Source organism: Manacus candei, unplaced genomic scaffold (assembly GCF_025592945.1).
Source record: "Manacus candei isolate 608988 ecotype Guabito, Panama unplaced genomic scaffold, ASM2559294v1 h1tg000065l, whole genome shotgun sequence".
Lineage (NCBI taxonomy): Eukaryota > Metazoa > Chordata > Aves > Passeriformes > Pipridae > Manacus > Manacus candei.
In genome coordinates, this window is record NW_026138113.1 from 4406402 (window position 1) to 4433159 (window position 26758).

At 36.0% G+C, this 26758-nt stretch overlaps 1 protein-coding gene across 1 annotated transcript in view; it reads right to left on the reverse strand.

Annotated features, from left to right (window-relative positions):
* SNX20 (sorting nexin 20) overlaps positions 1 to 26758 on the reverse strand; it is a 258470-nt gene that overhangs the window by 105628 nt on the left and 126084 nt on the right. The window contains exons 9-13 of the mRNA XM_051805899.1: positions 17541 to 19024; positions 12018 to 12164; positions 9623 to 9664; positions 6870 to 6914; positions 2276 to 2370 (exon numbers count right to left, since the gene is read on the reverse strand). The gene's annotated coding sequence lies outside the window, so the exon portion shown is untranslated. The remainder of the gene's footprint in view (positions 1 to 2275; positions 2371 to 6869; positions 6915 to 9622; positions 9665 to 12017; positions 12165 to 17540; positions 19025 to 26758) is intronic.

The window sequence follows — 26758 nt, forward strand, 5'->3', positions numbered from 1 at the left end:
TGCGTTCAGTGCTATCAGTTGAAACACTGAGATTTTAAAATGAAATTTCACAGATAAAAACATTAGTTCTGTCAGCTATAATACTGGAATGCACATGCATACAACATTATATAACGTCAAATTCAAACAGACCATTAGAAAATATCAGTTGGTGTATTCAATGGCTTGTTTTCCAGCTTGATTCCCACAAGAATCTCAACAACAAAATTGTCAGTCCTATTTTTTCCACATTGTATTTTTTCATTTCTAATTGTTTCTAATTCTTCACAGAAGCACTTTTAATTCAGCTAGCCAGTATAATATAGTATACATAATATTTTGCAAGAGGCAGCTTCTGCAACTGCCTTCATACCCTTAGGCTTTGTGACTTGACGTCATAATACTCTTGATTTATTAGAAGATAAACCTTTCTCAATGTTTTTTCCTTTTAAATAGTGAACTGTAAATAACCTACCCAATATGAAAAATGCTAAATAGCTCCTTTGAAATTCTAATGGAGATTGTCTACAGTTATATCACCCACTGCAGAATCCTTGCTGCTGATGCTTTACCTGCATATGTGGAATGTACAGGAATGTAACCTGCACATGTACACATATCTCTGAGTTGGTCTGCTGAGACACAGAAATTTGGGTTGGGTGCAGCCAGCACGTTCCAAAACATAAAGAGAGATTATTTTGCTGTTTTGGGGGCTTATAGATTTTTACTTGAATATTCAAGGTAAATATACATATAATATACATATAATTCAACCAACAGTGTCTTTGTCTTTTTCCTTATTGACAAATCTTGAATTATTTCAGTTCTGTGGTTTTGCTGGTCCAAGCTTCCCAACTGTCAAATCATCACCGAGGTAACCTTGCTGCGAAGTTTAGCTCCAGTCAGTCTTCATTTTCTATCAGCCACAGCATTTTCTGCCTCTGCTTACACGTTGGTATGTAAATGTCTTGGCACACCTTGATGTCAGCAGCCAAGCCCAGATGGAGAGAGGGCTGACTGGGCCTTGCACCTTGATCCCTGTGTTTAGACCTCTAGCTCTGACCATATTAACTCCTAGACAACCACGCCTTCCTAATTACTCCACTGTTTTCCCTTCCTTACAGGCACCATCTCTAGCACGTTCTGCTACTGAGCAAGCTCAGCTCCATCGGCCTTTATTTATAAGTTATGATCAAAGCTTCTAGGGCTCAGAAGCTCTTTTCTCCCTGACAGCCTTAACCAAATCACTTTTCCAGACCTACCATTCCCCAGAACCCTGCCAGGCTTTTCTATCACCAACCCACTATGTCCAGAATGCAGTTAAATACTTATCACTTAAAATTTTAAATGCTAATTGGTTAGTAACGAAAATTTCAATTGATTGGAGATTAAACTTTAACTGCTAAGTGACTGGCAGAGTTCTAGTCCATCATAATAATTAAAATTCACTCATATAACATTTTTAAATGTCCTAAGTATGAAAACAATTCTATAATCAAGTGTGTGAAGGTCTAGATATGAGGTGGTTGTTTCAAGTTTTTCCAGGATTGAACACGAAAACATGTGACTGAATTAGCAATTGCTAATTTGGGATTAAGTAAAATCTCAATGTTCATCTCAGAAATGTCTAAATTATTAAAAATCATATCCCCCATTCATTTATTTCACCTGCTTCTATTCTCAGGTAAATTGATCCCTCTCAAAAGTGTATTTCTCAAAAGACACTCAGTTTGCTCCTAACCTGGTGTTCAGGATGGAGGCTTGTGTTCTCACTTTGATAGGTTTACTATTGATTGCCAAAGCTACTGTGTAACCTGAGGAACTTTTCTCACCTTCTAAAACAGTATTCTGATCTAAATTTTCACAGATTCAAAGGAAATACTGCCAGAAATGAAACAGCTAATTTCCTGTATATTCTGCTCTTTTACTGCAGGTGTTAATGGAGCTGACTAGAGATGTTTAATACAATGTTACTTGTGAGACACTGGATTGTACAGGATAAGGAAAAGGAAAAAAAAGGCAAACTGAATTCCTAACATATCATTAACTAATCAACTAGAAATTGGATTGAACGGAATTCCTCTTTCAAGTTTTTAGAAATTGCAGAAGAAACATCAGGAAAACATGCAAGACAAAGCACCAAGTCTATATTCCTTAGCATCTCTTAATTGTATTTAGTCCATGTTCAAAATCCCAACCCATTTCTTTAAGATCTCTTTCATGTCACGAGAGTTTTGCAGAGGGTTTGGACAGTGTTCCCCAAACATAGAACAAGCATAGTTGCTTTTGCTTTTACCTTCAGGGCCACAATATGAGAAGCTTCTGGCACTCTGATGTTCTGTCACTTTTTAATGCAAACTCTGGAAGTTCACGGACACAACGCTGCACAATCTGAGGAAGATAAATCACAGTTACTTCAAGCCAGCTGACAGCAGTTTAAGCAGCTGCAATCATCAACCACCAAGGGAGTTTCTTCTTTTATCTTACTAAATGCAAAAGTATACCAGGAACTGGTAATATCACTGGACTATCAGGAGTCCTGCTTTTACATAAATATCAGCAAGCGGTAAGTAAATTCTGTTGACGAAATGTAATAAAACAAAGACGGTTTCAAATATGACCATTCCCTGATGCATTCTGCAGCCCCGTCTTACTCACTTATTGCATGCTGCTGAGATTATAAGGTTTGCTTTTATCTGTCAGAAATCAATATTTCAAACATCGGATAAAAGAGGAAATTGAACTGGGAATAGGCTGAAGTGCTGTAAAAACTACAAAGCACAATTATCAAAAAGCACTTAAAGTACTTAATAGGACACACATATAAAAATGCTCAAATTAATGTCAGGGAACTATAATGAGAACTTTTTCTATGCTTTTTGATCCAAATGCAATGTAATTCGAGTGCAGCCTGGTCAGTCAATACAGTTTTCAATTTATATGAAACCCTAAGGATTTCTAGCAATCCATTTGCTAGAACTGAACCATTACATATGATTGGTTAATATTTCAATTTATTGAAAATACATTATTTTGTGTAAAGTGTTTAAGTTGTTGAGGTTTAATCATTACAAACAGTTATGATAAAAATAGATCTTTGGATAAACAAAGACCCCACAGTCAAGCTTTTAATAAATACTAGTATAACTAGAAAATTGGATTTTAAAAGGAATAGACATAAGGAAAAACTGCAGATATGGGGTGGTGAGATAAGAAGGAAATGTTGTATAGAACAGATCTTTACACATTAAGCTGAGAAGGAACCTCTTTGAAAAATGTTGGAAACCATAGTTATTTTATGCAAAAAAACCCACCCTCACTATTAACTTTAGTACATTCCCCTTAGATTTATACATTCATTTATCATCTTTAATGCTGTTGAGCTGGAGGTCTGTACAAAACTATGCTAGATCAGAAATCACTGTAAATGAGCGTGTACATATCTGTATGCACATAGCAGTATCCACGGAAAACACATCAAGTGACTACAGAAAATTTGATATGAAATATGAAGAGCTGCAACACACAGAGGGGTTATAGCTGTGATTTGAGCAACCAAGATGCACCTTCACTAAATGGCTGTGTCAAACTCTACCACTCTCTCCTAACCTACGCCCCACATTTTTAATAAGGAACAAAAAGGAACTCTTGGAAATCTTTCTTTGTGAAAAGTTATTCTTAACATTTATACTTTACTTTTACACTTCAACCACAACATTTCTTTCATATGAAGGAACCTTAGCTTAATCACAATTAAAATGTGCTTCTTATTGGAACTACATCAAAATCCCCGAACTATGGAGCAGACTTTTATTTCCACCAGCAGATAAACTGTTTCATTAGCCAAAGACCTTCCCACCACCTTTCCTCATTATAGTTTTGAGTTTCATCCAGTACAACCTCTTGGTTAATACATGTACTTCCTCTGTCATCCAGGCTGAGTCTTCTGTTGCTTCTTCCATTTTCAAGATGCAAAACTGAATTTCAGTCCCTAGAATCCTAATTTGGGTCATAATTCACTGCTTTAAATTCATCCTCCCTATCCTTTACATTTTTTCTTATATCTTTTCTTTTCCTGCTTATCTCCTTATTCATCTGTCTCACTCCCACCCCTCAATATATCTACTTTCTGAACACTTGCTTTCCCTTTAATAATTGTAAGAAATTCCATGAGCTGCTAGGATTAAGTGGGGAAGTAAATGTAAAAAAAAAGTAATATTACACACAAACTGCTATTTGTATCTTGTGTTTAACATCAGTTTAAACACATAAACAAAGAACAAAGTATGCACAAGTCATGCAAAAATAATGTATATGCATACACAAAAAGTAAAGTGAACAGAAAGCCAGAAATGTATCCATGAGTATATGGTTTGAAATATAACATATGTTTGCTATCTCCCAATGTGTCATTTATATTTTCACAGTTACATATTATATAAGTCATGTAACTGCTGGTTACTCATGAAGCTGGATAAAGCCAAAACAAAATGGACCAAACTCTGTAATCCAAACCCTGATATGAAATACAGAAGTTTTGTTTGAATAATAGAAATAAACATTGAGAGTTGGGACAAGTGTATCTGTATCATTTCAGACAGCTGTTGTTTAACCTGCTCCTGCAGATTTCCAAAGACAGAGATTTCTAAATTTCCCAGGCTATATATTTCAGTGCTTTATTATCTTACCATTATAAAAGTTGGGTTGTTTTGTGGGTTTTCTTAAGTCCAATCTAAATCTTTGCTACTATAATTGTAGTCCTACTTCTTGGCCTGTTTTATGTGATGAAGAAGAGGTTATAGTATTCCTTTTTGCAACAAATTTGACTATGTAAACACAGCCATCACACAGCTTCTTTCCAGCACACAGGTTCTGTGAATGGTACAATCAGGCTCTGGTCTAGAAAGTTAATGACTTATGCAATTCTCCAAGTCAAGTAGCACAATAAACAGCCAAAATCTGTCTTCTAATAATTCTGGTCTTGCGTATGCTAAGCAATATGTAATGATTTGAGGGAACTGGGAAAGAAATCCCCTAAAAACAGAGTTTTCACATGATAAAACAATGTTGACAAGACTAAAAATAAACAGATTGCTTCAGCTGGATTCTGTATTCACTTGAATGGTGTCTTGAGTTTTTGGATTTTCTCAACCAAGAGTGGTTTCCTAAATCAACAGAATCATCACAGAAAATACAACCTTTTCCAAATAGTACATATTTCCAAATAACAAAGTAATAAAAATATTTTGGTTTAAAAGACAGTCTGAGTAGAAAACATACTATGATGTGGTAAGGCAATTGTAGTTATGGCACTCATAATTGCATAATGCACTTCACAGAAGCTTCTTCTATTGCACCTTATTGTATTTTTTCCTTCAATTATTAAATTCAGAGGCTTAACTTCGAAAGAAAATGCACTTGTCTTTACATGCACTTGAATTGTTACTGCCATTTAGAACTAATCAATGTTTTCTTTAGTACCATAATAGCTTATTTGCAAAGCACCTCTTTAAGAAAATTTACATGGTATTCTGGAAGTAAACATGTTTCACATTCTAAGAAAAACTCTCAATAAAGAGAAAGAGGGCTTCGTTCTCATCTCAAAGTTCAGTGCAACTAAAGTGACTTCAAGAGCTTAAAAAATTGTGCACAAAGGGAGTTGCTACCAGATTATACCCCTCTGTTCATAAATAATACAAGGAAAAACCGTGCATTGTACACAATCCTTATATCCCTAGAGAAGTCCAGGAAATTAATTTTCAAGAGCTCAGCATATAAATATATGCTTTCATTGATGCTAAGAGGAAAACAAACATTTTAAATCTTATTATTAACCTATGTTTAAATACACATTCCTGAAAAACTTTATATCACTCCTGACTTGGATGTTCAACTACATAAAACTCATAGGACACCAAGGTCTCACTGAGTGGTGGAAAGCCCAAGTAACTCCAGTAAAGTCAGTATATGCACTCTGAGTGCTGCTTGACACAAACAGGAATGTTCACACCACTTTCCCCTAGGAATATAAGGGAGGTTTTTAGTCTCTGTAGACTCCTTCAGAAGGAGGTCAGAGAAACAAAATTGAGTAATATGAGTACACCTTATGTCTCAGTATCTGCAGTTACTTAACAAAGAAAAGTTTTAATGAAGGATAAACAAAGTTTGCACAAAACTCACAGGCAGGATTTATGATTTCTAATGAAACATGTAAACCTCTACTGCTTTAATAAGTAGATCAACTGCAGTTCAAGCTATGCCTGTTCTTAAACACATGCAAACCCACTGATTCTAGTAGGGTAGCAAGCCTATCACTGGGATGAAAGTTATAAAAACCAAGCTAATAAGGAATATCATAACTGAACATTTTTAAATAGAAATTATATTAAAATGCTTATGCTCAGAACTGAGAACTTGAAACACTTTGCCCCCTGTACCTTGTTTGGCTTTACTCTGATACCTGTCTGTTGTAGCTCTGCAGAATATTTGGTTCATTTAGGTGACACAGCCTTTTGCAGAATAACAGTTCTGTCTCAGTGACACCTTCTGCTTATGCTTCCAGAGTCTCTACCCCTGCTTTGAGCTACACATTGTTCTCAGTTGAATGTTACTAAAAATAGTAGTGGCAGCAGGTGATTTGCTTTCCAATTTTAGTGATGCAGAAGATGCAGTGAGGGGCTGCTCTTCAAAGCTTTGTAGCTTTGGAAATACATCTTAAAATTACACAAGAAGCTGAGTGCCTTAACTAGCAGAGCTGCAGCATAAACTGGGTAACTGCATGTATGGCTATAATTAGCAAAATGGATGAATTTTAAAGCAAGGATGCAGACTTTAAACAACAAGGACAAGTTATTCACCTGACCAGACAGTTCACAGAGAGAATTTCTTACCTCTGAAAATGTGGGGTTCAAAAATACATGTATTTGAAGATGAGCCTAGAAAGAAGAAACAGACATTAAAAATTTGCAGAGTTGCAATTAATAAAATAAGCCGAGTTGAGGAACACAGAGGACCAAGCTTTGTCAAAAGGAAGAAAACAGAATTATAATTGAAAGCATTGGATGCAGGGACTGCCACAAAGTAATGCAACAACCTATGCCAAAGCATTTGCCACCAATTTATTTGCTGCTGAAGACTGAACAGACTGAAGTCTTGATCCTTTGCTAAATTACATGTTTCAGAATTAATCCTGTAGCCTGCAGCAGGTAGTAGATGCTTTAAAGGGTGACTTAGAGCAGACAGTCACCTATTACTGCTCATTATTTAATAGGACTGCTTTAACTCTACTGCAGTTGCCTCCATCATTGGATACTTTCTCTTACAGGTCTGTATTTTCACAGATCTTTTCCTGGGTTTCAGACCTGCTTCCACAGTATTACATTGGCTGCAGTTGTCCCAGTGCATAACAAGCAGCAGCTGGGAGAAATTTCCTGTACAATTTGTCCTAGATGGGCTTTACCAAAAGCATGATTTTTTTTCTTGTCATCTAGTTATTGTGAGATCGCAGCTGACAAATTTATGTATATGTTTTCAATATCCTTCACTGTCAGTTGTGTGCAGCACAGAAGGAAAATACGCAGCTTATAACCAAAAAAGCTGTTAAATTATATAACTAATTAGTATGTGATGAATTAGATAATTCTTTTTGCAAAGTTAAAACCACGTAAAAGTTGCAATGTAGGGCAATAGAGACTAGCAGAAAGGACAGAGATGACAAATCTTCTTGTATTTGCTTATCTAGAATAGCCAAGAAATTACAACATCAAGTGATCCTACAAATCTGAGGCAAAGCCTCATGCAATTAAAATTCACTTAATTTTTGCTGAGCTTCATTTCTTCTTTAATAAGATGAGAAAGGTTTTCTTTTTCAGTGATTCTCTGTTTCTGTGAATGTGATTTTCATTGGTTCATCTCTGTGTTTTTAGAGAAATATGCACAGAACGGCAAGGGGAAAGCTTATCCATTTCAGCAAATTCAAGGAACTCCACTGAATTCAGTAGAGTTGTTTCAGATTTTATTTTTCACTCTAACTGGCAACACATTTTGGTTCATATTCTTCTACAGCATCAAAAACCTGAAAATCAGTAGCCACGTTATACATAGGACTATTTCCTGCAGAAGGTTTAAATTGTATTTTTCAGTATACTTGTATCCATGAGTTTAGAATCTATTACTTTTATCATCTGGAATGCACAGCCAATATTTTGCATTTTCAATCTGGAAAACAATTTAATAGGGGCCAGTAGGATAAATTTATATTTTATCAGTTTATTGTATCTAACTACTAATGATATGTAGCATCTATCACATATTGCATGTCCTCTGCCATTATAGAAATCAATTCATCCCCTGATTTCCTTTTATTAACCAAGAATATCTTTCCAACTGGTCTTTAATTAAATATTTCGTTAAGGATCATTAAGGAATTATAAAAACTCTTCACAGTTCTCACTGTTAATCATAAGCACTTCATTCACAAGGGACTATAAATCTGAAATTTGCCTTCCGGTTTTACTACAAACCTATTTTAGAATAGTATTGAAAAAATTACCAAAACTACCCAACAAAACCTCCTTCATTTTGAAAAGAGAATTTTCCAATTAAATTGACATAAAATATAAAATAACCAAGAATTTACTTAGAACGTTTAAATAAAGTGATTGAAAAATGATTATCAGAATTTTTCCATTCTTCTTTATTTGATCTAAAATAAAGGCAGCTCAAAATCATAGATTATTCCCTCTCTTTAAACAAGGTGGTGAGACAGTGTTGGGTAGATGCACAGTAGTAATGGATTATGTAGATGTTTCTCTCCTGGGTCACTGTTATGAATCTGATCCAAGACAGCAATGACGAAATGTCAGTGTCATTTTATGGTTTTTAGCATGAAATCCTGACCCTACAAGGTCAATGGCAAAACATCAGTAGTGCCAGGATTTTCACCTTTTGAATCTCTAGGGTGCAAAAAGAATTAAAGTCTGACTCAGCATGCATTGACTTTAATGGGAGTTACACTAAGTTCAAGGTGCAGATTTTTAAAAGTCCTTAGATGCTGCTTTGCTCATGCTTTAATAATAGCTGGATCCTTCAGATGATTCAAACACTTAAAACCATAGCATTAAAACTATAAACTTTTATCCTCAAAGTTAAATGTTCTGATGACACACATTCTCTTGCTCCACTGTCTGGATTACTCTGCTTTACTGGGCTGAGCACTGGATAAGGGCTTCTTTCACCACATTTATTCACTTCTCTTGCTTCTTTCTCTGAAAGCAAAATACTTGTCCCAGATGACACAGGGTTCAAAACCTCTTGGATCACCATGTTTGTGGCCCCCAAGAAATCTGGCATAGGTTGTGGCTTCTGCTCTGCATTCTGTCTAATCAACTTACAGTCAATTCCCACGGTGCTCACTGCTCCAAAATGTGAGGTGTCTGTAGTAGAGGAATAGTAAGACTTTGTGTCAAAATGACTAAATTAACAAAGCAGGAGAAGTCATTGAACATGCCTTCTGGAGGGATTAATTCAAACTAAATCCTTATCAATTCCCTGAAAACAGTCAGAAGTGGCTTGTTATTTTATTTAATTTTCTTTGATAGTGGTTGTTTTGTAGGAAGGACATAACAAGCCATTTTAAACCTACCTCCCAAGTCTTGCCATTTTGCCTGCTTGAACAGGTTTAAATCTGAAATGGAAATAAGAATAGAATCCAAATGAGCTGTCAAATTCTAAGTGTTTATTCCAAACAGAAACAAATTTCCAATTTTAAATTATTTGTTCATGCCCCCTCAAAATTCTAAGGTACACAAATACAAAAATTATGTCTTGATGTAACATATGCTTTCCAGACATATTTCACTTGTACAAATGCACAGTTCAGGCATGTGTTCCTAAAAGTATTTAGCTATGCTGAAAACCACTCAGGAATTAAACTGGATAAAATCATGCTGAAGAAGTTGTTGGAGGTTTAATTACCTTTTCTCTTTTTTCTCTTTAGTGGGAGTTCTGAATTCTGGAGGAGTAAAACTCCAGTCTCTACTGTATTGAAATGATATTTTTTTAGCACTCCAATCATTGTCTCTACTTGACTAAGACATTTCTGTGCTAAAGCAGGTGCATTTACTTTTCAAGTATTATTTTACTAATCAATTGAAAAATTACCTCCATGAATGACAGAAGTGCAGACCTTTGGAGTATTTCATTAAAAGGAGCAAACATTAATTACAAATCCAGCCCAACCTTTGCAGACATAAATTATGGGACGGATCTATTTTCTCCATGCTTAATTGCAAGCAGTGACTAGCTCTTTAAATTATTATCTCCAAGGCATGAATGAAATTAGAATGGATTTGATGATATTCTCAAGGCTTATTTGTATCTAAATAACTTGGCCATGGACTATCTGGAGATATAAGAAAAATTAGGTGAAACACCTTTGAGCCTTTAAACTGTGTCTGGTTTACCATGAACAAATTGGGAATTGCAAAATGGAATTAGAACCTTAAAGTCTTTGCAGACAAGGGAGGTCTAGTTACAGGTTTAGCAATAGGATAGTTAATACTGTCCAAGTATTTTTCTTCTAATCTAAATTCTAAAAATTTTAGGGTTTTGTAACTTTCTGAAGCTTTCACATTTCAGGCAGAATTTTCCAGGCAGTCTTTCCTGAAAAGTAATATTTCCATTCCAAGCAAAATATCTGTTTTTCTAGTGAAATAAAACACTCTTCCTACAGAATTAGGAAGGTTGAAAATTTTGATTTTTTTAATAGCCAGAGTGTTGACATGTTTGTGATAATATCAAAATCTGGCAGGGAAATAAATGAGTAAAGTGCCCTTAGTTGGTCCATTGAAAGCTGATTTTGAATTAGGCGTGTTTGTTGACACAAATTAGAATTTCAAAGACATTCAACAATGGCCAAATTTTCAAGTCATCTTTTCTCCTGATGATTACATCCTTTTACAGCATATTCTCTACTTGCTATTTTGACTTTTTTAAATACTGAGAATGAGCAAAATTTTTTCTTTGTTTCCATTAGCATAGTCCAAAAACTCAAATGAGCAGTTAGGCCATTTTTCAAACTACTTTTTATGAGTCATTTAAGTCAGAAACATAGAAAATAAATTTCCCAAATTTCAAAACGTGCTTTACTAAATCTCTTTCTCTACTGACCTCTACTTTACCTGTATCAGTTTTATAACTCCATCTGTTTTCTAAGGGAGAAATACTGAATAGTTACTATTGATGACTGAATTACTTAAATTATTATCATATAGTAAAATGCCCTTTCAATTTCTACATAAACTTTTGTTCAAAGATGATAAAGAGAAGGAGCAGAACGAAATTAAAAATTGAACATACATAAAGCTTAAATGAAAACAAAACTATTTGAAAAATCTCAGCATGAGTCAAAATTGACCTTGAAGTTTCTTAGTACCCAAGATATGGAGAATCTCTAGTCCTTCTCTGCTTAAAATAATTTAAAAATTCATTCCCACAGGAAATAAATAGCACTGTATATATGCAGAGAACAGAAGGTGCAGTTTACTATCATAACAAGTGACAGACAGAGAATGCAATGGTTTTTTTTAATACAGTAATTAAGACAGAAATGAATATTTTTGTAAAATGTGTTTAAAGATCTAGATTTTGCATTGGAAACAGAAAGCCTTCTCCTATAAGAACCACACAGAGTGTGAATAAATGAGTCCCACAAGGCTCCATGGGGACTGCCTGACCCATGTTTTTACCACCCTTCTACCCCAGAAGTTAATAATTTGACATGGCATACTTTAAAAAGCAAATAAATAAAATAGATAATGGCTTGCTTAGAGTTCAATTTACTTGTGTCATGATACAGTAAATGCCAAGCTGAGTTCTCACAGTATTAATCATTAACCTGGGAGAGGGCATTAGCTTAAAACGCATTCCTTCAACTGTTCATGTTTCATGAATACATTGGTAAATATTTTAACAGAAATTTCAAATATGCTGAAGACATAAACAAGTTCAAGTCCCCCCAAAAGCCAAACTCCTTTCACCTTTTAACTTTTGGACAGAAAGTTACCATCCATCTGTTGCCAGAACAGCTTCTGAAAGCAGAAAAACAGAAGCTCTGCAGAGTTGGATTGTTGGAGGTACAGAGGAAGCCCAGGTCATACAAGACACCATGCAAAGAACAGGGCAGGCTACCTACAAGAGGAAAATTCTTCTGATATGCTACTGATATTTTTCGGAATTTTCTAAAGTGACAGACTCCTCATGCCCATAGCAAAATGTTTCTGATACTGAGTTGAAGACTCTGTAACAGCATTAGAAGGTGTCTGGGAAAAAAATATATTCTGCTGAAACATTAGAAATTGGTTCAAAAAATTTGAAAATACCTGGGTCCAGCACAGAGAATACTTCATGGGCTTTCATAGCTTGCTTAGGAGAGGGAAGGAAGAGTGAGAAAACCTATTTGCTTGGATTTTGGAAGTATTTATGTTCCCTTTCTTCTCCACAGTATTTCACCTTAATTTAAAAGTGAGGAGTTAAAGATTGATCTGGAGCTTGGGAAAAGCATTCAAGCAGAGGACCACTGGGGACAGAGTGAACCCTTTAACCATATTGCTTGAGAAAGGCAGTGCTTGGCAATATATTTCTGGGAATGATAATATCATAGGTAACCTATTTGCTCTGGAATCTAAACCAGAGCATCACATTTAAACCACCTGCATCTAAAATGAAGGTAAATATATTAAGAGGATCTCTCCACTTACACAGGAGTGGAATGTATGATTTTAAGAGATCTGGGCAAATTCCTCAGACTTAATAATATACCAGTCTATTCATGGAACATCGTGTCCTTTATATTTCTTTAGAAAGAAAAACATCACTAACAATTATTGGCTTTAACACCTTGCAGCTTATATATACTTTCTCACATAAGGAAGAAACACCTTAAGCACAGTGTGAATCTAACATGAATATAATTTATAAAATGTAGAAATGTTGAAGCAGAAAAAATAGGAAATTAGTTAAATGGGAGTTTTAAAAATGAAGATACTTTCTTCATCAAGGGTTATGGAAAACATATGACTGTGATAGAGTACATACCTTTAATCAACAGCTACTTTTTTTCCCTCAGAATACAGAATTGCAGACAGAACTTGGCTTCAAGTTGCAAAAATTATGAATGGAAATACTGAGAAATCATGATTTTTATCTAAATATTAAACACTATTAAACAGACCTATTAATGCCTGTTTTATGGTCAAAACGTAGGCAATTGCTTAGTCAGACATTTATATGCACCAAAACAACAGGCATTAATTATAGTTAAAAAGAGTGTGAGCAAAGACTGCTCTGAGTCAGATCCCAAGTCACAGCACTTGCAGCACAGCTACTCTGGCCCACGGGTGACACAGCCTTTCTGTTGTGGGGTACAGCATCTCCCAGGGGGGCTGTGCCACACTGAGGGGTGCCAGGCACAGAGACTCAGGCACCAATAAGCGGTTCAAGTGCAGCTCCTGCATCAGAACTCCAACATGAGTCCAACTGACTGCAGGACCCAGGAACATTTTTTCCAGACTGGTGCAAACACAGACTGCACCCCGAGTTCACAGATGGACAAGATCCCAGGGCACATCAGTGCACCTGCAGCTTGGTTTCAGTGCACACAAGCAAGTTCACAAGCCTGGACACAGAGCACTGTCTCCTGTGACCACCAACAGGACTGAGGTGAGGAGTGATCTGCTGGTAACTCCACCTTTTGTCTGCAAAGGAAAGACAAACTCGTATGGACCACCAAGGCCAGCACAAACCCCAGTGTCACCCATGCTGCATGGGAACAGAGAGCTGCCCAGAGCCTCCATGTGCTCCCTAGGGAGGGGCATGAGGCCCCACTGTGAGCTGGGCTGGGGTTTCAGCACTGGGCTCACAGGAAGGCTTCTCACCCCCATCACTGCCTGTCTACACAGAGTTACAGACACACAAAGCTGACCAGGGCGTGAATGTGTATCATACTGGGGACCACAAAACACAGTGGTACAATGGCAAGTTATGGCATAGCTCTCACTCTGCACTTTTCTCCTCTTTCTCCTTCTCAGTCCAGCAAATTACAAAATAACAAGTAAGAGCAGCATCAATACCAGCTCCATCCAAATGAAAGTGGATGGAACAGGGAAAAGCATCATCTGTTCGGTGATTCTGATTGACTCCTTGCTGTGCCACCAGTTCACCTTGTCATATTGTAACCTGGTTTGTTCTTGAGAATAAATATTCTTGAAATCTGACATGGGGGAACAAATTATTTTTATTATATCCACCAGTATTAACTATTTAAATACATCACCTGTAAACTGTGAACTACCTTGTGGCACATTGTGTAATCACTGTGGATTGAACTCTTGAAGGATAAAGACCCAGAACTGTTCAACTAATAGTTCTTTCTCTGTCCTTCTCTGACAGAGGAATATGAATAACAATTTATTTTGGCCAAAACAAGCAATTCCAGGTGAATTTATGTCCATAATGGGAGATTTGCCATGACAAACAAGAAGGGGATATAGCTACATGATTTGGTACATTCTAGTCAAAAGTGGAATACCTTAAATCAAAAGTTTCAGTAGGCTTAAATGTTCCTGCTAACCCCTCTATTAAATCTTCATAACAGTGTGACAAGCTAGAATTCGTTATCTTCTAGTTTATTAAAAAGAGAGTGACCACTAGGAAAAATAATATTGGGAAATAAAATTTACCTTGGATTAGTTTCATGTAAACATAAAAAACCAGCTTCTCAGAACCCACATGAAAAACATAATGTAGTTAATATTAAATACCATGATTATGCAACCTATTACTTTTACAGTTTGTGCTCCTGTGTCCTTGATTTCATCCCTGTTTTGCTTATGATTAATGAATTACTCACCTTCAGTACTCTCTCATTTATTTCATACCTCATTATGAATTTGGAAAGGTCAATTTGTTATTTGAAAACAGCAAAACATGCATGGAAGTTAAACAGTGTTCAAAAATGCAAAGGACATTTTTATAAATAAATTGCTATCTTATATCACTTTTTAAGTTTGCATTTTTAACTGCTTTTGATATAATTTTGAAGAGTCTACATAAATTTTTCCCATAGAATACCAGACGGAGTTTCTCCATGTGTTTTATAGGAACATCAGGAGTGTCAGTGCACATGCACAAACACACAAATCCTAGAATGACACCTTCTGTACTTCACTGCCTATTTTAGCTTGTCAAGATCTTATGCCATAATTTTCCATGGCTTCTCGTTTGTTTTGCCTGGAATTATTTAACCAGGGTTTGATACTGTATAATTTATGTTATGTGATTATACTGCTAGCATTCAGGTAGGGACAAAATCAAGGCAAGAAAAATTGAGGGAAGTTCTGTGCATATTAAGTTCACAATCGCTGAAGTAAACCCCACTAAATTATTTATACTGAAAACAAAGCTTCATACCAACAGTTCACAGTATTACTTTTTTTTGTTATTGCCATATCCTTTTTCAGTTTTGATAATTATTTTTGTCTATGGAATTTGGTAGTTGCAGAAATTGGAATTTGGTAGAGCAGAAAAAAAAATTGGCTTACATGACATCAGTGCTAAATCCCATTCTGTGGAGCACTCAAAGCCACAAACCAAAGAGACCATCTTTTGTCTCAGCATTCTGGAGGCAAATTCCGAAATCGTTTGGGCATCACTGTCAGAAAATGACAGTTACCAACACACCTGTGATACACTGATAGCTGGGAGAGCGGATTATGGTATCTAGAGAAGCTTAGGGTAACTCCATTTAACAGTCACTATCATAGCTGGGAAGTCGCCCTGGAGAACCTGGTATTGGCACAGAAATCTTTTGGACAGAGGGCACTTAATGCCACTCACAGCACTCACCTCTACAGCTATGCAAAGCCAGAGCCTGAGCTGCCTGCAGAGCAATGGCCTGTGAGCCTGTTTATGGACTGGGCTACACTCCAGGCTGCACACACATGCCCAGGCCACCTTTAAACTGGACACTTAGCTGACTTCTGGCACTGCAGCTGGAGCTGCACATACTTCAGTGTGGGCTAATGCAGTCCCTCCAGAAGATTGTGGAGTCTTGTCTTTTCTCATCACTTTGGCAATCTGGTCCACACAAACAAGAGGAGCTTAAAGTCCTACAACAGAGACTTTACTGTTTACAGGCATTGCCTCTGAAGCCCCAGGGACAGCTGCACCCAGCTCCTTCTGCAGAAGATAATCTGTGTTATGCTTTACTTTTTCAGTTTCTGGCTCACAATGTGTAAGTAGCAGCACCTGCATCTACTATTTTTGCCCTGCTTTATTTGCAGCTGAATTATGGCTGTGAGGTTTGTTCAGGTGAGGTTTATTCAGCCTGGATGCTGAGGCTACATTTGACTGAGAGTAGACCAGAATCCATGGACACTATGAACAGACATGTGAAAGTCAAGCCCAACCAATTGTACAGTTCTTCACTCTGTGCAACATGCATAGCTACTTACAGTGTCAAGTTCAGTAGCTTAAATATTGTGGCATCATTAAAATAATATCACTGAGCATGGTTATTAACTGCAGGCTGACCTTCAGCTTTGGCTTTGTTAACATTGTAGATTTATGTTTTCCCCCCAGCTCCTTCAAAACTCTTTGTACAGTGGATTATTAAACTATAACTAAACATAACTAAACAGGTTCATATATGCTTGGAACAGTTCCAAATCTATGATCTTTTCTTTGAATTTTATAAGCATGTTCATTAGAGGCCTTTACTCTTCCTTCAATTCCAGTGAAAATTCTACAAGAATAATTGTTTTAAATCACATCCCACCTGTGATACAGTTTAAGATCGGTGAACAGGTTGTCCTTCAAATTAATAAAATCAAATACCCATCCCAATACTCTACCCTTATTTCTGCCAAGATCTTATTAGTTTTCACTCTGAATAAAGAAGATAACATCTTTACATATGGCAAGTGTAAGAGGTAATAATAAATGGTAAATTTGGCATGAGTTATGAAGTATGTGCAAAAAGAAAAAGAAAGAAAATGGAAACCGCACCCCAAAAAACTTCCTGAAACAATAACAAAAATGGAGTTTGTGATTTTGTAGAAACCAGAGAAAACTACACAAAGCAGGTAGAATATATTATTACAATGTCTGAGTATTATCTACAGTATAGAATGATCAAAACAAAAACATATATGCTGTAGAAGAACTGAAGTTATGTACTGATGGATTCACCTCTAAGGATTTAATCTCTAGTATGTGGCTTCCCATATAAGCAATGAAAGCATTTAGTCTCCTTGCCTGACTAGAATGAGAGTCTACTTCTCAAGGCAAATGCTTAGAGATAACTGAAATCAGTCTGAAACTTAGCAGGTGTTACTTCTGTTACTTGAAGTGCAACTATTTCAAAACATCATTTATTCTTTTTTATTCTAAAAAGTCCAAGACATATCTTCAGTAACTATCCAGTCTTCATTTTGACTCAAAATGACCCATTACTCCATTATGCAGACATTTCATTTACATTGCAGACCACTATTTATTGACACTTACCAGGGTATCAGGGCAGCCCAAGCAGAACATTCATGACACAGACTCTGAGAACACAACAGTGAAAATATCATGAACATCATAACTGCAAGAAATCATAGAAGGCCAGATTCTGCCCTAAAGCTCTATGAGGCAAATTCACCAGCAGTGTGACTTCACATCCAAGCTTAAAATCTGAAGGTGTAAATGACACCTTTGGCACTCTCAGCTAACAGACACCTGCAAACTGTGGGGGTTAAACCTCCTGTTCAGATGATTGCCTTCGCTTTCACTGCTTCCTGAAGACTGACTTACAACAAGTGAGGATGCAGAGTGAAAAAGGGAGGTCTTGGGGGAAGGCAAAGTACTTGCATGTTTAGCACATTTTATACACAGGTCTGGAATATAGGATGTGGATGTTGCAAGAGGTAATGAGGTGACTGGCAGCAAAGAACTCTGAGCTGGAGCAAATGGGAAGGTAAAACAGAATCGAAATAGTGAACCATCTGCTTTCTAATGAAAACAGCTCTACTTGTCAGCAACATCCAGAAAAAATGATTTCTTAGTTGGAGTGTATAACCAAGAGAAGTAGCTTTTTTGCTATATGAGGTAATACACTCAAATGATGTATGACTTAGAAAATAGTGTGGGTTAATGATCTTCAGCTGGATCAGGGAGTAAAACAAAGTAATTTCATAATACAGAACATGATGGATTAAATCATGTTAATACTGGGTATATACATTAAAGAAAATGATCTTTCTGGCATACTAAATGGCAAAATAAAAAGCACTTTTAGTAAGCTATATGATTAATTAGTCTGCCCTTTTATTTATGTACCATGATAAAGTAAAATGTACTTTTCTGGTTACCTCCCAGGCAATTATTCTAAAAGTTATATTGAATACACCAGCTTCATTGTATTGCACCAGTCCATCAGGAGCTGCAAGTAGGTCCCTGTCTTTGTTTTAAGTCAGTGGTTTTCTCTATTCTCTCCCTTTCCTGTCCTCCTTTCTAGAGGTTATTGGGGTTTTGTGTTGTATGTTTTTAACTCACAGAAACAGGAGATTGAACACGATATGTTGATATATTAAAATATGTAAACATTGATTTGTCTTAGTACTGTTAATTAGAGAGAATGCAAAAAATTGCAGTGAGTGAAAAGTTATAGCTCACATGTAATTCAGGCAAATATTTAAATATGAGAATGTAAATGCTCCAGAGTTCATTCAGATTCTGAGCTGTTTCATTTCCTGCCTTCACAATTTCGCTGTGTATCTTGCAAATTTCCACCAAAGGTTCAATCACATCCAAAATCTTTTAGAAAGAAGCTGGAAAGGCATTTTCAAAGGAGATTTCAAATTAAAGTAAAAGTCTCAAATTTCAGAAAAAAAATGTTACCTACAGAGGTAGAAATATTATTTTTGAGAACTGTTTGTCTTCCAATCTCATTATACACACTTGTCAGAAATTATGCCAATGATGTAATACGCAGAAGTTTCCTCTAGTACCAAATTGACATGGAAGGAAGAAAAAGTATTATTAGCACTGAGTTGACTTCTTTCTTAAAATTTTACAAGCCTGTAGAAACTGCTAAAATGCAGGAGTTAATGAAAAGACCATTTCAATTATATTTTTTTATAAAGTATTTAGCAATGTAGGTGTAGGTGTAGGTTTTGTATTTTCCTAGGGATTCACTTAGTTCTTCTTCAGACTCAAATGCCCTAGATGGATGTACTAAACAACACAGAAAATGTGAAAGACCAGACTTGGACACTTTTCTAATGTTAAATTCAGAATTCAGGTGGGAAGTGCTTTTGACACAGTAAAACATGTTTTCGTAAGGGGGCCACGACTTACATGGACTTGTTCTGTTCTGCTGTTCCACACACTTGCACAGAAAAGTGAATCCTGATTCCTAAAGCCCTAGGCTAAAGGAGATGACTTTTAAAAAAGAACCAGTTAAGAACTACCCTTTTTTTTTTTTTGGTACACTAGTGCCAGGCATTTGTCTACTACAACAAGTGTTTGGAATCTCTGCATGAAATCCTCACAATGTTCTAATTCTGGATTATCTCACACAGAGTCCACCTGCGGATGCAGAGTCAGTATTTGCTGACTAATCTTTTGTTTGCAACATCACTAATGCTCCTTTTGACTCTGGGGTTTTTGCTTTCTCCACTGCAATGTGAAATCACAGTCAACATAAATCCACATATTTTCAATATTTATTCCACCTGTGCATTTTGCATTTGTGTGCCAGCAAAATAACTGCTCTGTCATCAGGCTCTACAAAGGCACTCTGGTATTTCAGTGGCTGTGAGTGCAGAGAAGGTGTTCTTTCCTCCTCCCATGCTGTCCTGTGTTACATTCTCATCACCTTTCCAGGTGTACTGTGCAGTTTCCAGGCCTCTCAGATTTCTGTTCCCTGTAGAAAAAAGCACATGAATTTTCTTCTTGTCAAAAGCACCTTATATAATCCTTTTCTATGATCAACACTCCCAAAAATTATCCTTTTCCAAATGTTCTTCCTTATTCTAAGGAGGATCATAAAGGCATTAACCAGGAAGACTTTTGCATGCTACTCAGCAGTATCACATCTGTACTATTTTTTTTAAGGGAGCAAATTTGATAAATAGTTGCTTTATTTCACCAATTTATTCTTATATAACCTGTAGCTGTTAATGATTGTTTATGTATTTATAAGCAGCTTTTCAGCCTAGAAATACTGGATTCTGCCTAGAAACTCCAAATAGATACTTAAGTTCATAAATAGAAAAAAACCTGGACACCTATTTACAACTGGTAAATAAGCTTTAAAGCAGATTTTTTTAAGGCATGTGAATTATTAGTTCTCAATTAGACTGTTGTGAGAATATAGAAAATGGGTGACATGTATCACAAAGAATGTGTATAAGCACAGCTTCTTCAAAGTGTTGACCTAAAATAACATTAAATTGTTGCTACACTTTAAAGTTTGTAGGATATAACACTGTATAGAAGTGTGACTTTGAAATTAGTGTTTGCAAGTGTCTGTGATGTAGGTGAGGGGTTTTAGCAAGCAGCTAGTTTTAAACCTAAAATTACATTAATTTATTTGCTGCAATAAAATTATGTAGATTAGTTATTGTTCAAACTGTTTTGCTACATGAAAGAACGGCTTTTATATTACTAAAAAACCCGAAAAACCCTAGAAAAATAAGCAAAGGTTAGTGCTCCTGTACTCCACTACTGTTAGCAAGACTCAACCAGAAATGCAAGATATGTATAAAGAGTAATTTTGTCTCATTAAATGACAACACTAGTGGTTCCTCTTCATCTCCTTAATTCATTTCTTATAGTTTTTCTTGTCACATCCACTTGTTTTATGGCTTACTAACTTGCAAGTTATGGTCGTAATTTATGGTCAAAATTGAGTGGTAGCAAATCACAGAATATTTTCATTGATTACCCTAAATTGTCTAATCTCCTGTATGTTTTTAGGACTTGATTGGGTGGTATTTACTGATTGCCTTCATCTAATTTAAAAATCAATCAATAGCAACAATGAGAGGTGGTGGATAAATCGAGTCTAATGCAGCATAACTGCAGCAAATATCCATCAAAGGCTCATTCTCAATCAAATTTGTGGGAAGTTTTAATACATAAACCAAAATGTCTAAAAGCCTTACTTTCAGAGCACATCATTTTAAAATTGTGCTCTGCATCTTATTGCTCTTATGCTGTCTATTTAGGGCAGTTTTCCACTGCTAAAATGAACATATTTCACTACAATAAAACTGTAGCAAACAAGAAAAAAAAATATCATCAGCTTTGGTTTAAAGGCACTTTGTTCCATCTTCCTCAATATCATCTGTATATAATAATGGAAATTAACATAACATCAGCTTTTCATATAAACTGTGCACATTTTCTCCGAGATAAACATTCTAATAAGTGTCTTGATGGGAAATGTTTTTTTTACATTGAGAAATCAATTCATTAATGTCATTCCTTACATTATTCTTTTTTAAAAGCATCTTTAGTTCCCCAAGTTTTGGATGGCAAATGTGAAAGAAGCTGTCTGGAAGACAGTATTCTAATTTCTTGACACTATCAGGGCAAAGACACCTCATGCAGCAAAAAAGGACAGAGAGTAAATGCAAACCTTCTTTTGTTTTCCAAGGGATGCCAGTACAAACATAAAATGCTTTCTTTCTAATTTGTCACAAGCAAAATTTGTTCCTTTTTTAAGTAGGCATGGACCTCCAGTTTACATTAACTCAAGGTAAGTTTTCTACAGGCATACAAAGGTAAACAGTTACATACATTGAGGTCAGAAGGATGCCTTCATTTACAGCTGGATGAGGAGCTAGTTCAGTAGCCTGGAAAAACAGGTTAAAACTGGCCTCTGCTCGTGAAAGAATCTTACCCATACTCAGAAACAGGTACTTAATGTCAGAATTTGCTCAGTAAATATTCTGTCTAGATAGCTAAGGAGATTCAGTTTTTATTTCTTGACAACATCGGACATATGATGTTAGACTTGTTAGGCAACAGGAGCTTCTGTTTTGTGACTCCAGCTGTAATACAAAACCAATGAAGGAGAGAGACTTGGAGGTCTGGGGATTTTCTGCAATTTTGCAGTTATTTGATTTTGAGTCAAGGGTGCTTATTAATAGATCAACATTTTTTTTTACTGTATTTAAATTCAAGCATATAAGACAATAAGTATATCCAGAGAACAAACTGTGAAGATAGGACGTAAGAACTAAAAGACATCTATTAAGCAGAACTTTGAAAGAGAAAGCACATATCCTTTTCCTAGATATTAAAAAAGATAAGGGTTGTCGATTAACCAGAACCAAAATGCTGAAGTTGTACACATCAAACCCTGGGAATTCTTTGCTCTGTGTTAACTTTACAGCTGATCACTCTCTGAGACAAGTATCACCACCTGTGATTCTTAATTTTTGCACAATCCAGATGAGAAGACAGAGAGAACCTGTATCATCAGGATATCACAGTCATATTTTCTTTCCAGTGCTGAACATGTCTCATATTTGTAAGGATTGTTCTTACTAACGGTATTTTCATTCCCTTCTACAATTTTGATTTTGGCTGAGATTAGGAAAATGGAACAGTGTTGAGATATTAAAGCAGGGACTCTGAAGTTTGCTACGCTTTCTAACCAAAAGAAGGAAGGGTAAGGCACTTATAAAGTGCTGTTCTTTCTTCAGAAAATAATGTCCAAAACCTTTGAACAGTTCTGAATTCACTCAGATTAAAAAAATCCATTTTTGGTCTGTATCTAAAGAAAGTAAAAGTTACATGGCAACAATCCACCACCACTACAAACCTAACTGCAGATATGTACCAGATTGGGCAAACAGCACAATGCTGGAAAATAATAATTCTGTTCTAATCAATTGTAAAATATCCTTTGTTGCTAAACACTTGTGAAAAATCTCCGGCCAGCCCAAGCAACAGATCACAGCACACATTACAAATATAAAAGACAACCACCAAAGAGAACCCTACCAGCAGCCCACGCTTTATTAAAATTCTGACATTCTGAGATATCTTCTTGCCAAGGGCCCTCTTACAATGACATCTGTACACTTGTCATTACACTGCAGTTCACATTACTTACATAAACATGCCACAGGGAAACCATGACTGATATAATTTTTATAAGATTGAAAGGTAGCCATTGTGATCATTAAAACAAACCTGAGAGAGCCTTCCTGATGATGGAACAGATTCAGTTACTTCTCCCTTCTTTGTGGGTCATTAGTTAAAAAGGGGAAGGTGGGGGAGGAGGGAGGGAAGGCCATATACTGCAGGTGTTTTATCCTTTGTGAGGAGACTGCACTGAGACAAATGATTCTAGCTGGCATTTTGTACACACCGGAGATTGCTTATCGATCCAGATCAGAATATTCAGGCTGGCCCCGGGGAAAAGGCAGAGTATTTTCTGAGGGAGTTAATAACCTGGCAGCTGAGCTGTCTTGTCCAATTCACTGAACCTAGGGCTCTAATCAGGCCAGAGTTTTTATTTTGAGAAATCTTGCCATATGTGTCTGCTAGCTGCCTTCCACTCTATTGGACCAGTGACAGTGATTGAAATGACAGCCTATAGATAGGGCCTAATCAAATTGTTTATTATCAGCCTAAATCAATATGTATAGATTGTTGAAACATCACTGTCATGCCATGAAAAAGTCATACATGCTGCAGGTGTAATTCTAAAATGCATTTTTCCGTCCTAAATTACGCCTGAATTTAACAGAGTAAAAGAAATTAGACATGTATGAGACAGTGAAAAATATACAGGTTTACACACTTCAATAAAATAACATTAAGGATTAATGTTAAAATGCCATGTTGTGCATTGCTTAAATATGTTATCGTGCTCCCATACAGAAGAGAGGCAGCAGAGCTGTGGGAAAGGAAAAAGGTGTTCAAAAAAAAAAGTTGTTTCACCTTTTGTATAGAAAGGAAAAAGTCTCACAGAGGTCTGTGTAAGCACATTCTGCAGCACAAATCAAATTCCAACACACCTAAAAAGCAAGTTTTGAGGCATCCAGACTAGAGAGATGAAACAAACAGTAATGTGAATGAATTCCTTTGGTACTACACAAATATTCCTTCTAAGAGACTACCAAAGAGCTTGGACCATGAAGTCTAATGATTTGGTAGGAGCTGATTTCATAAAGCCCTATTTCCTGAAGATGCTTGGATACTATTTTTGCACAGTATTTTTTCATTATATGGAAAGATTAAAAAGTATTTAATAATGTGTCATGAATTAGATTCAACAGGTTTAATTAGCATCTCAAGCAGAATTATTCAAACACTAAAAAATGAGAAGAAGAAGAGCTATTCCTGAGGGTACAGCACTGGATGGAAATCTCTCAGATTTGGGAGAGGACCAGTAATCTTTCTGGTCCAATGGAGCTCACCTGAGTGTGTGGATGTGAAATTCTTCTCTGGTGTAATTGACCTGTAATGGATAATCTCTGGAGCATTTATGGCCCAACAAGAGTCAACTATGTAGTTCATAACTTTTGAAGTAGGTCTATTGGCAGAATTTTGCACTACAGAATATGTCCCATGGAATAATTTATTGCCTCAAAAAAACAAATTTCAAAACTACTTTAAAGTACTCTGGCAAGGCAACAGGCTGTAACCGTAGAGTAAAATATGTTTTTCCCTAAAGAATGCTGTAAAGTAACCTCTGGTTAATTAATCTTTGCCATGCAATACACTCTTGTTTGAATATCATTTATACTGTGTAATTATTGGGTTGAGTCAAACACATAACAACTTTTAGCATTACAACATACGTGTCAATAAAAATAATATTATGTTGTAGGTTGTACTGATTTAGAGAGGTATTTTTTCCTTGGATAAATGTACTTTTACTGTGAGCATGGAAAGCTCTCCAAACAGCAATTATCTTTGGCTGAATGAATCTAGGAATTTTCCTATTAAATTCAAAATAAGAATTTTTTTCACTGCCATTTTAAGAAATAAAGGTACTTATTCAGCACAAAATGTTAGCATATAAGTCTCTCTAAGTACATGCTTAAGTCCCTCCTGAGTCAGGAAAGAGGTTAAGCAGATGCATATCCTTAAGTTCTAAATTACTTCTGTGGGACTTTCCCTTGTCTTAAATTTTGAATGTACTTGAAGCATACTAATGGCTAAGCACAGACTATGAATACAGGTGGCTTAGTTTGGCCCTCAGCTGGCACAAAAACAAAATTTAACATTACTTTTAAAGTGTTTTGACTAAAATCCAGCAAAGTACTTAAGCCTACACACAGTGCTGATTTAACTGTCTCAGTTTATAGTTACACTGGTGCAATTTCCTAGCATGGACACAGTTCTGCTAGTATTTGTCTTGGCATAACTTAGCAAGACACTTTTACAGAACTGAATGCCACTGAAAGTCAAGAAGGCTGGGGCAAACCTGCAAGAGAGAAAGCCAAACCTGAGTAAACTGAAAATGCAAAACTGAAAGGGCATAAGAAGCGAAAAATTTGACTATTGAAGTGTTCATCTTCAAAACCTTCAAGAGATCATTGGTGGCATTTCTCAGAACACTTTTGCCAATGTGTCTATTTAAATGTGAATTCATTTCACAAGTAGTAGCTCCTTCCAGAAGGTGTGGATGAAATGCATGGATTATACCTCATATAATGTAAGACCCATTGAGCTGAATATGGTCTAAATGGTGGGTTGAAGTATAGAAACCTGTTTTAGGTTCTGTATGGCATGTAGTGAAATCCCTATTACAGTCTTCTGATTCTGCTGAGAATACATTATTTTTTTTATTGTTATTTTCCTTTTTGTTAAAACTTAATGCAGCCAAACGACTCAAGATAAAAGAAAGCACTTTTTCTTTTTTCCTTTCCAAAGGATCTTCAAGGAAGAGTTTGACCACGAAAAAGGCTGATAAAAATGAAGGAAGAATAATGACCTTTTTATGTATTATTTACAATGCACAATAGTGGTCAAAGTGACACCATTATTCAGCTTTCCAATACTTGTGAATTGGTTATGGATATCACATACCAATGGGAAATATACCTAATAACCTAGTTCTTCTTTGGGAAAGGACTGTTTCTAAGACCCTCCCGTAAAACTAATAAAATTTTTATTTATGCCCCACTTGGTGCTTCAGATGGTCCATTTCCCTAGATCCATTCATTTTCTTTTTTGGTTGTTTCTGTTATGGGCTGATTTGCTTTGGCTTTGCACTGAATAGGATGTAAAACTAAGTGCTCCTGATACAATTTCTATGGGTTTATTTGTTGCTTTTTGTCCACCTTGCTTTGTATAGACAGCAGATGTATTAAGCGAAGATGCACAGCATACTAAATTCTTATCTCATTCCAAGAACATAGTGCTTCCAAATTAAATTGTTCAAGATGCAAGAAATGGCACTATTAAAGTCACCAGTACAAACCTTAACCTGTCCCCTTCCTCGCAAACATTCCAACTGTTGCCATTTTTCATTAAATGCATCACTATCTATCAGCATATGGATGCACTAAATGACCAAACATTAACCCTAAATACTTGTTCTCTAACTCTATTTGAAACTACAAGAAAGAAAAATCTATTTAGTATTTTCAGTGATTTCTATTACACCTTAAGTAATTGCCATAATTTTGTCTACAATATAATACTGCCAAAATTAAGAATAGAAGTTTAGCCTCTAGCAATCCACTATCAGTTTTCATGGATG